Source organism: Hemibagrus wyckioides, linkage group LG04 (assembly GCF_019097595.1).
Source record: "Hemibagrus wyckioides isolate EC202008001 linkage group LG04, SWU_Hwy_1.0, whole genome shotgun sequence".
NCBI lineage: Eukaryota > Metazoa > Chordata > Actinopteri > Siluriformes > Bagridae > Hemibagrus > Hemibagrus wyckioides.
The window spans coordinates 19,065,792-19,076,524 of record NC_080713.1 but is presented as its reverse complement, the minus strand read 5'-3'; positions in this window follow the sequence as shown (position 1 = coordinate 19,076,524).

Genomic DNA, 10,733 nt, shown 5'->3' with positions numbered 1-10,733 from the left:
ACAGTTCTAATAATGCCCTATAGTGCTCTTATGCTTTGCCCTGATCTGTTCCTTTCAGACACTACAAGTTTCTAAAAATACTCTAGCTTGAAGCAAAACATATGTGTTCAGTTGAGTAAGTGTACACACTGTAATTGAAAACATGAGGTAGAGTAGGAGAGCACGGCTGTCATTTGCCATTACAAATGTGGCTTTTAGGTTCTGCTCAGTGGTGATGTGGCTCAAAAGTTGTTATGAAGGAATGATATATAGCAAGACCTGTAGAGTGTGAAGAATACTGTGCATGTTGGGTTAAGGTATTATAAATAGGAGCTGATTCATGTAGTTGCTTTATATCTGTAGTGACCATACCTGAAAACCTGCATGAATTGAATTGAATTGAATTTGTTTGTGTGTGTGTGTGTGTGTGTGTATGTGTGTGTGTGTGTGTGTGTTCAGCATTTGATTGAAGCCTTAGTGCTTTCAAAGACTCTCACAATGCTCTTTACACAGAACCTATTTGTACTTCATATTTTGTGTGTTCTCACTGTGGTTTTAATCATTATGCACTGCACTTCAGATATATATATATATATATATATATATATATATATATATAGAATGTTCATGCTCTAAATTATATGTAATGTGTTCAAATACAATGATTTGTCTCTCAGATTTGTCTGCAGACACAAATAGGTCTAATTATATACTGTAGGTCTAATTATAATGACTTGTTTACTATTTTTTTATTATGCTTGTGTTAAACTTTAACATAATCTTTAACATAACTGTGGTTCTTATCTTCTTGGGTAACATGTATATAAATTGTTATTATGAAAACTTATTTAGACATGTATTTTTTTTTTTAGTTCTGAATAATATAAATCAATAAAATAATCAAAACCATTCTCAGCATATTAGACCTCTTACATAAAACCTACTCTAATCCCTAATCTCAGTGTTATTACTAAATAAAGAGTCTCTGATCAGCAAAAAACGTACAAGAGCTTATTTTGTCAGCTCTTTAAAATGTTTGTTATAAGACAATTTAATTGCATGATTAGATAGCTGTTCATGAACACAATATCATGTCATTAATGCATCGTATTATACGACACTATGCGCTGACTTGCAAAGTGAATGCTCTCTGTTGATTCCTGTTGAAATGTGGTTAATGTTAAAAATGCGTGATTTTATAAGAGCGTGATACAAGAGTTATTGCTTTTGCAAGAACATTTTATTGGTTAAATTATGCCAACCACATGGCGAATCCCCTATGAATTTTCTGGGAATTAAAGTTTATGAGAATGTGTCAGTGATCTTTTTTTATTATACTAATCTTTTTTCAGACTACACAAATTACATGCACTGTTCTTGCTCTACGCCCATGTTTTTTAAATAAAGTGTATAAAAATAAAGTGTAAAATATCTATCTATCTATCTATCTATCTATCTATCTATCTATCTATCTATCTATCTATCTATCTATCTATCTACTACTTACAAATTCATTCAAATAAATCATTCAATTTTACACTTTATTTTTTATACTAGTACACTTCATAAGAATGGCTATACTGTCTTCAGTCATAAAATGCACAAATTCTATTATTTTACTATGTGTTTTAGCTGACAACTATGTGGAGGACCTGAAGGACACTTTGTTATTCACTAAAGTAGATGAGAATAACCAGAGAACAGACATGACATAGCAGGAATATGATGAGTTGCCTACATGATTATTATAAGTTGCCTATGTGAGGTCAAGGTCCTGAAGTAATGACAAAGATATTTGCACTCAGCAAAATCAAGTAAATGTGGAATACTCCAATAGTTTTAAATGAAACTACCTTGGTAGTCCTCGACTCAGTCACAGGACCACTCTTGCATACACCGTTTTCTCTTTTTTACTCTGGGCCAATTTTAAACATTCATTAATCATCTTATTATGAAGCTTTTAATGATCTTACTTTTTTATCTTATTTGCATTGATTAAACTCAATTAAGTCAATGACTTGAGTGAATGCCATTAACATGTAAATGAAATGAGTAACCATTTAGAAATATTTGAATTGATCTCAATGTTCTTAAGACATACAGTACATAGTGCTTTACTAAAAGCTCTTCTATGAATTTCCTAAATGCACTAAAGCACAAAGAACATTGTTAAATGGTAGAGCAAGCATCACACCAAACAGTCTCTGTACCAGTTAAAATAACTTTATGATTCTTACCTATATTTGGGTGCTGATCATTCTAAATAAATAGGACCTATGAGTCAACCCAATAAATAGCACCATGGACAGGGTCTAGAAGCACAGAACAACACAATATTACTGTTCACTATATATTATTTTGAATGAGAATGAAAATGAAGATGTATTCAGTGATAATGTTAAATCTCAGTTATAAGAACTGCTATTTAGTACTGAAGAGCTTCTTTTGGAATTTACTTGGAGTACAAACCGAGGGGAGATATGATCAGAGCCGCATGAAAAGTCTTTCATAAATCAAAAACACAGGATGAAATCTTTCATGGGTCCAGAGATTCTATGACATTTTCTGGCTCATTTATAAACCTCACATTTTTTCTCTCTTTCTACATCTCCCTTTCTCACTCTATCTGAACAAAACAGTACAAATCTGCCCCAGATTTTACAAATATTGGTTTATGATTTGGAGCTCTGTACTACAGCGAAGGGGGGTGATATTTCTCAAACAGGTCATAAAAACAAGCCGAGAATAGCAAGCTATGATAAGATTCTTCACAAACAAGACACAACACAAACCAGACCTGAAGCACATTTCAATATGATTTCAACATATCACCTTCATTACAAGTGGTCAATTGCAGAAAAGAGGATGAGGGTAAAATTTCCTTTTCAACACAAATACACTTCCAATCAGTACAATGTAGTAGTCAGCTTACAATGAGCAGATCTTTATTATATCACCTAAGACTGTTTTCTAATTGGTAACGTACCAAAATAGGAAGTGTAGTAAGTTTAATGTAGCAGTTTGAGATATTTATTGCTTGGCTTTTTTCACAATTTTCTCACTGTTTTGAAAGCTGTTTCAAATCACAATGCTTTCGGGTTCTGAAGCTGATAGTCATGTGGATATGCCTTTGCCTTCCAAATAGGCATCTAAGCAACTTATGTTCATAAAACAACAGGGACTCCACCAAAGGGAAATGGAAATGGCAAAGGCACATTACTAAAGTGTATTTTAACAGCATTTTGTTATGACTCCTCTCAGTGATTTTCCTTTTGTGGCTGTGAGAGCATTTTCTCTGAAATGCTGCAAACACACAACAGCAAAGACAGTTAAAGTAATTGGAATTGTTGTAAAGTCATTGTTTTGATTATGAACTTTTACAGAAATTATTCCATCTGTAACAAATAAAAGATTTATTAATGTTTGTTTAATATTGTACATCCATTTTCGTTGGTGTCCAGTGTTAAAAAATAGGTTTGTGGAGGATGTACATGCGCTATTATACTCGATCCCGTTTACTTGGGCACATGCTGCAGTAAAATTCTGCTGTGCTCCGGTGAACGTTATAAGTCAAATAATGAACAACATTTAGCTCAGCTTTGCATCTGCTCAGCTCCAGCTGGTGCAAACCAGCATATTCCAGAACTTCTCAAATCACTGCTCTATCTACATCTGGCCAAGACCACTCCAATACAGCAGCTCCCCCTCATACATCACAGAGAATTCTGGCTGTATTGCACACATGCAATAATGAGGGGGATAGATGAGTTCTTGTTAGGAGTGTAATTCAATGCCCTTATCTGTATCTGTTTAGTGCTTCAAATATATGTATCTGTTCTATATAAAATAATCTAAATCTATTAGTTGCATTAAATTTAGGAATCTGACTATTATATCAACAGAAAGAAAGTAAAACACTGAACAAACTTTAAAAGGGATAGATAGATAGATAGATAGATAGATAGATAGATAGATAGATAGACAGATAGATAGATAGATAGATAGATAGATAGATAGATAGATAGATAGATGGATAGATGGATGGATGGATGGATGGATGGATAGATAGATAGATAGATAGATAGATAGATAGATAGATAGATAGATAGATAGATAGATAGATAGATAGATAGATAGATAGATAGATAGATAGATAGAAACAAACTGAGATACATACAAACAAACAAATTCATTATAAAAATATTTAAAGTCAATATAGCCAAAATACAGAAGTACTCTAAATAAATGTGAAAGTGTCAGTGCAATACTGGAGTATTAACCCCAGAATTGATTAATGATAAGAGATAAGAATCTTACTATTAGTGCAAAAGAGCAGTTTTGGAACCACAGAAAAGTAGCTGTGACAACAGAGTGTCCAGAGCTGGAAGTAATGTTCATTCCTTATTATTTGTATTCAGTTAAATTCCTGGTTCTTCTATACTGTGTAGTAAATTATTAATGACAAAATTAGAAGTAACCCATAAAACTCGGAAGTGTTACAGAATTCCTTGTGCCAAATTAATGAGGCAAAGAAAGGAAAGGAAAGGAAAGGGAACATGAAAATCAAGGAGAACATTAAATGAGAAATGATTATGCAGCAGGTTAATGTATTGTGGTTCCCTCAAATGAAGTTCCTGGAATATTCTGAATGTGATTCTGTGTCACTTTTACAGGCATCAGCAAAACCTTTGAAAAAAGCTGTTCCTTTCTTCCCAAGATGAGTCAGAATTCACTGAAGCATTAAAAAGAAAAAACCTGACAAAGGTCAAATTATTAAAAGGTTTCTTTTACAGCTAAACAAAAATCAGATCTCTAATGTTTAGAAGTTTAGACACAAAAACCCCAGCCTCACATTGTTAAAGGATCCTTTGCTTTAAATAAAACACATCTAATATGGGGTTTTTAGTAAGCTTTGGGAGGAAGGTTTGACCTACACTATATGTTTAAAACTATATACTATATACATATATATGTATATACTATATAACTATATACTATAACTATATTATATTGCCAAACGTTTTGGGACACCCCTACAAATCATTGAATTCAGGTGTTGTTTTTCAGGAGTTTTGGCTTGGCCCCTTAGTTCCAGTGAAATGAACTTAATGCTTCCGCATACCAAGACATTTTGGACAATTTCATGCTCCCAACTTTGTGACAGTTTGGGGATGACCCCTTCCTGTTCCAACATGACTGCACACCAGTGCACAAAGCAAGGTTCATAAAGACATGGATTTGGTGTGGAGGAACATGACTGGCCTGCACCTCAACCTGAAAGAACACCCTTGGGATGAATTAGAGTGGAGACTGCGAGCCAGGCCTTCTCGTCCAATATAAGTGCCTGAACTCACAAATGCACTTCTAGAGGATTGGTCAAAAATTCCCATAAACACTCTCCTAAACCTTGTGGAAAGCCTTCCTAGAAGAGTTGGAGCTGTTATAGCTGCAAAGGGTGGGCCAACCCCATATTATTCATGTGCATGTAGTGTATGTGGACACTGGACCATGACACTCATTTGAGGGGCTTTCTCAAACTGGTGCCGCAAAAATGGGAGCAGAGAAATATTAGAATGCTTTGTTTGTTGTAACCCAAACCTGTTACCCTAAGACAATGCCCCTGTGCATAAGATACTTTATGACACTGTTTGCTAAGGTCAGTGTGGAAGAATTAATGCAGCCTGCATGTGTCCATTTGTCCATGTGTCCTGACCTCAACTACCCTGAACATGTTTTGGATGAACTGGAACACAGACTGCATCCCATGCATTTTCACCCAGTCAGCGGGCGATTACTACCTTATTAATACTTTTGTGGCTGAATGGGAAACTCAAGTTTCCCTGAAGAGTACAGGTCTGGAATGGGATGTTTAAAAAGCACATATGAGTGTGATGGCCAGATACTTTTGGTCAGATAGTGTATGTCACCAAGTAAATTGTTTCTGGTACAAAAAGCACCACATTAGTCTATTACATTGTTCCATTTTAATATCATTAGACTGCATTTTTATAAGTCACACTAACCTAACAAAATATTTAACACATCTTAATACCAAGTATACTAAATAAATGCAAGTTTTGAATAAATGCATTTTTTTTGCATACAAAAACAAAACAAATGTGAGGAAATTATCAGGTGCTTAAAGGATACATGGCTTGTTTCGTTTGCAGTAAACGTTAACTATGTAAATTCTGGCACTTGAGTAGTCAAGAAATGTGCTTACTTTGCACTGTACCATGACTCTGTTATGCTTTTCTTTATTAGACTTCATTTCTCATATCTTATACATATCCCTGTCTGACCTCATGAACCCTGAGGTTTTAAATAAGGGTGATGGGTTAAAAATCTTTACACCTTACTTCCTCTGCTTTACTAAATTAGATTGCTTTTACCTCAGTACTATAAAGTTCTTGTAACAGACAGATTCAGTTAACCTTCTTTTTATCTCTTGCCCTATGTTGCTCTTTTGTGCTATTTACAGGTGATTTATAACGGATGCTGGTAAACAATGTGCTGGTTGAGCTCCAAAAGCTGTGTGCCAGACAAGACGACTCTCAGAGGAATTCTATGGAGACGCAGATTGCAGAGAGTTGGCAAGGGAGATGTGAGGTCCATGGGGGGTGGTTAACATTTTTTGCTGAGGCACTGGTGTTTTATATTTGCTCATTTCCACACATTCCTCAGTGTTAGAGGAGGAGCAGGGATGAGGAAGGACTGTAGCTAATAAAATCCTTCCCCCTTATTAACACGCAAACCATTCTTCAGAGATCCACCCTGTCTCGCTCATGTTAGGTTTCCGCAGGACTGATAAAGCAGAGACAGATTGATTAGCGTTAGGGCTGTAGTACACTTTTCTCTCATTATGAAAGCCGTCCTCTGCCCTATTATTATCGGTCTCAGCAGCACTTTTAAATAAACTATTAGAAAGGTCAGACTGGTCACTGAACATATTTATAACCAGAGAGAACAATTGGTTATAAATAGGGTGGGTTAGATATCCTGCAGGTTTTCCTTTAAAAAGGGTTTAAGTTTTATTAAGATTTTCAAGGGGGATTGAGTGCATTAACCCAATGCCAACTGGAGAATGGTTTTGGGCAGGGAAAGGTGATCCTGAAAGTGACCACAGAGGGGAAAGGTCATGCAGACACAACATGCTTCCTGTAATACAGTAGAATACAGATGAATGCCATCATAGGACTAATAATGTAGGTACTGTATGATGAACGCAGTACAATAAGGAATAGCAACTATAATATTTTAGCCACAGGACTGGAATTGGAGCATATTTCCTATATGTTAAGCTTCACACTGTATATTTTGGTCAGAACACTAGGTCTTAATTATCCAATCTTTTGATTACTTCTTCAGAAAAATGACAACAATGACAGCTGCCTAATGATCCCTAATGTACGAGATGATTGATGACTGAGAATGCTATGTATGATACCATGGAAATGAGTCATTTCTTTGGAAGAAACTATTTAACTTATTAAATTTGTTTTATTATTATTACTTTCCTCTTATTAATACTTTTTTTTTTGTTAAAAGAAAATAAAAATCTGCAGATGTGCCTGGTCCATATAAATAAGTTCCAGGCACTTCAAATCTGAGAAGTAAGGGATCCTAGATTGTTTTTAAGCTTGACACTTTAATTCTACAAAGGGGGGGGGGCATAGATGCCTCTATGACATTGACCCTGTGTGTTTTGTTAGCAACAAATTAATAATTAGTGATCATGAGTGATTTGGAATTTTACTTACTCAGATCTGCAAATCATGTGAAGCGTTATAGAACCGTGTGAAGCGTTATAGAAGCGTGTGAAGCGTGCATATGATGATTGATCTAAAATAAATACTACTACTGAAGGAATATTTCATTTGCTGTTGCCATGTGAGCGGACATTTTCACATGTCCTATGTGGAATTTTGCAGACACCTTCCCATCATCCCAGGTATGAAATTCAAGTTGAGGAAGTGTTTTAATTGTTTTTTCCTAGATGAAGGATGAAGTCAGCGTGTTCAAATGATTACACCTTTCTGGTTCATAGCTATCTATATGTGACTGATAAGGACGCTTCACAGCTTGAATAGTTAGCTTAGAGCCTTTGGTCATAAAATCACTTTAAATTAAGTGAAACATGCTTTAGCAACCTAACTATTCAGTGACCAGATGTTTACAAGAGGGAGACACTGTTTGCTTCAGCTGCACTCAGACAGGAAATGCCAACTTAAGAAGCTTGTGTGTGTGTGTGTGTGTGTGTGTGTGTTTCAGTCACAAACTGCAGCAATTAATCCATTCTGTGGTTGGCAGAGATGTCTTTAATAGTGCACCACATTCCAAAGGCATTCAAATTTAGGACATTGCTCCTCAGAGGCACCAGCTAACCCCTCACACACCACAGCTGTGTAACCCGTCTGTGCAACAGCGCGGAGCGCCCTATTTTTACAGTACGACATGCACAACTCAGCGATGGATTCCAGATCAGGAATTGAATGCATTTCTGTTTCACATCATTTCTCTGGAATGTTGTGCTGGTGCACAAGGCCCCAAGCAGAGCCGATGAATTCAATGGAGTTTTGAAGGAGAGATGATGGGATGCAGGCACTGCTGGGGAGCGGGGTGCATCCGGAGCACCGTGCGAGTCCTGCCGTTAATGACCCTCCATCAGGTTGCGTAAAGATCTCAGCTGGAACACTGTGCATCTGGTGCACACATTTTAGCCCCTTCGCACTCTGTCACTCACGCACTGTCCACATAGCTGCATGATTATTTGTTGTTGTATAAATAATTGTTTTTGAGGGTCAGTGAAAGGAAATTTCAGAGGCTGATTTCCAAGCCCAATGTGTTCTAAATTAGAAGAGAGTGTACGTGAACTTGCAGATGAAAAAAAATATAGTGATTAATGCATTCATTAATAGCTTACCCACCATGTGGAACACTGTGTGTACTTTTTTTGTATTATTCTGCATTTTGTTAATGAATAGGCCCGTGTGTTTTTGGACATACATCAAAGACGCATTTTTTCGGAATGTACAGAATCTTCCATTTACATCATCGTTGACGTCTTTGGCCTTTGCTATGTAATCAACCAATTGCAACCTTGACATAGTTGCGTGAAATAGATGTGGATTTCGTTATTCATCTAATTGCACGATTTGTGGCTTTGATACACAATGAACTTTAAACTACCTAAAAAAGCTCACAACTGTGCCAAAAAAAAAAGATTTTTCAAAAATCAGGTCATGACCGTACGCTCTGTTGTGTTAACCTCTAACTTGTGTACTACTTGTTATAACCAGTCTGCTATAAACAATACCAATAATACCAACAACCATTAAAACGCTATAATGTATCTTGTGACTCTAACTGCATTATGAATATTAATAGGGCAGTCGTGTGGAATTCTGGAAGGAGGAATTCTTGAAAAGCCATAAATGTAGTTGCGAATATTAATTTATAGGAATTTGTATGGCAAAAACTCCACATAGCCACACAGAAAAAAACGTATGCAATAGTTTATATAATGAGGTTTTCTCTTTATTTGTGTACATTTGGAAGGAGTCTCCAGGGTCAGTGCTTTTAACAGTCTTCAGGACAGAGGATTTTGTGATTTCTCAGTAAAATGGCAAGCGGCATTTTTTCTGTCTTCTCGACAATGTGGTTGTACATATGTAACTTATTTGCAAGTAATAAAAGAGAAAATCATTTGCTCTATGAGTTTTATTAATAAACCCACGCCCATTCTTAAATGCATGCTCCAGTTGAATTAATATCAATGCTCCATCACCTTAGAGCAACTTGGGTAACAATAAGTGTGTGCAGGCTAATTAACAAGCACAGTCATCCCACACTACATATGTGCAAACTATTTGTTTAGTCATAATTGCATGACATTTCACCTTTTTCAATCTGGACATCAAATTTAATTTCCTCATGTTATCTTAAAAATTAACCTCAGTCTGTATTTGCTCTCCAAGGTTGTAAGTCTAAATGTGTGTTCATTATATTTAGATTTGGAGCAATTTATTCTCTAATGGACACAATGTGTTGATGGAAAATATGAGTGTAAGAGGAACAGAGTCATGTTGTTCTTGAAGTACGATGGCAAGGTGTGAGATGTCCAACTATTAGCAGCGCTCACTCTCACTTGATTAGTAACACATTTATGCACGCTTACACACTAACCCCAAGTTAAAGTCTGTTAGAGATTCAACAACCTAAGCTATAAATCACATATTTAGAGCAAGTCTCAAGAGAGCTAGAAAAGTGAAAAACAGATCCAGAAATTCAACAAATAAATAAATAAATACATTTTTTAAAGTCCAAGAACAGCTATTTGTAACAGGTGTTTTTCACAGCTTGCCATAAATGTCACTAGCAAATACCCTAAATGCATGATAAATATGATAGACACAGAAATATTACGGCATTAAATTACTCCTACAAGCTTATTTTTCTTCATGGGTGCAAAGGTTATACCTTTCAGTTAGTTTAAGTTGGTTCGCAAAAACCTAATTCTCATATGATCCCAATTTCAAAGTGCAAAGCAATGAAAGTCGTAAAATTTTCTTTTGCATTCGGACAATATTAATATTGTAAATTTATGTTCATTGCTGTCCTATGTGCACCACGGCCTGTTCTCTCACTGGTGTATGGAGACATCTACTGGTACTAATTGCGATATCCTAGAAGAGGATTTTGATAAAACTTTTTTGTTTAATCAAAAACACTTTACAATGATAATAATAAAACAA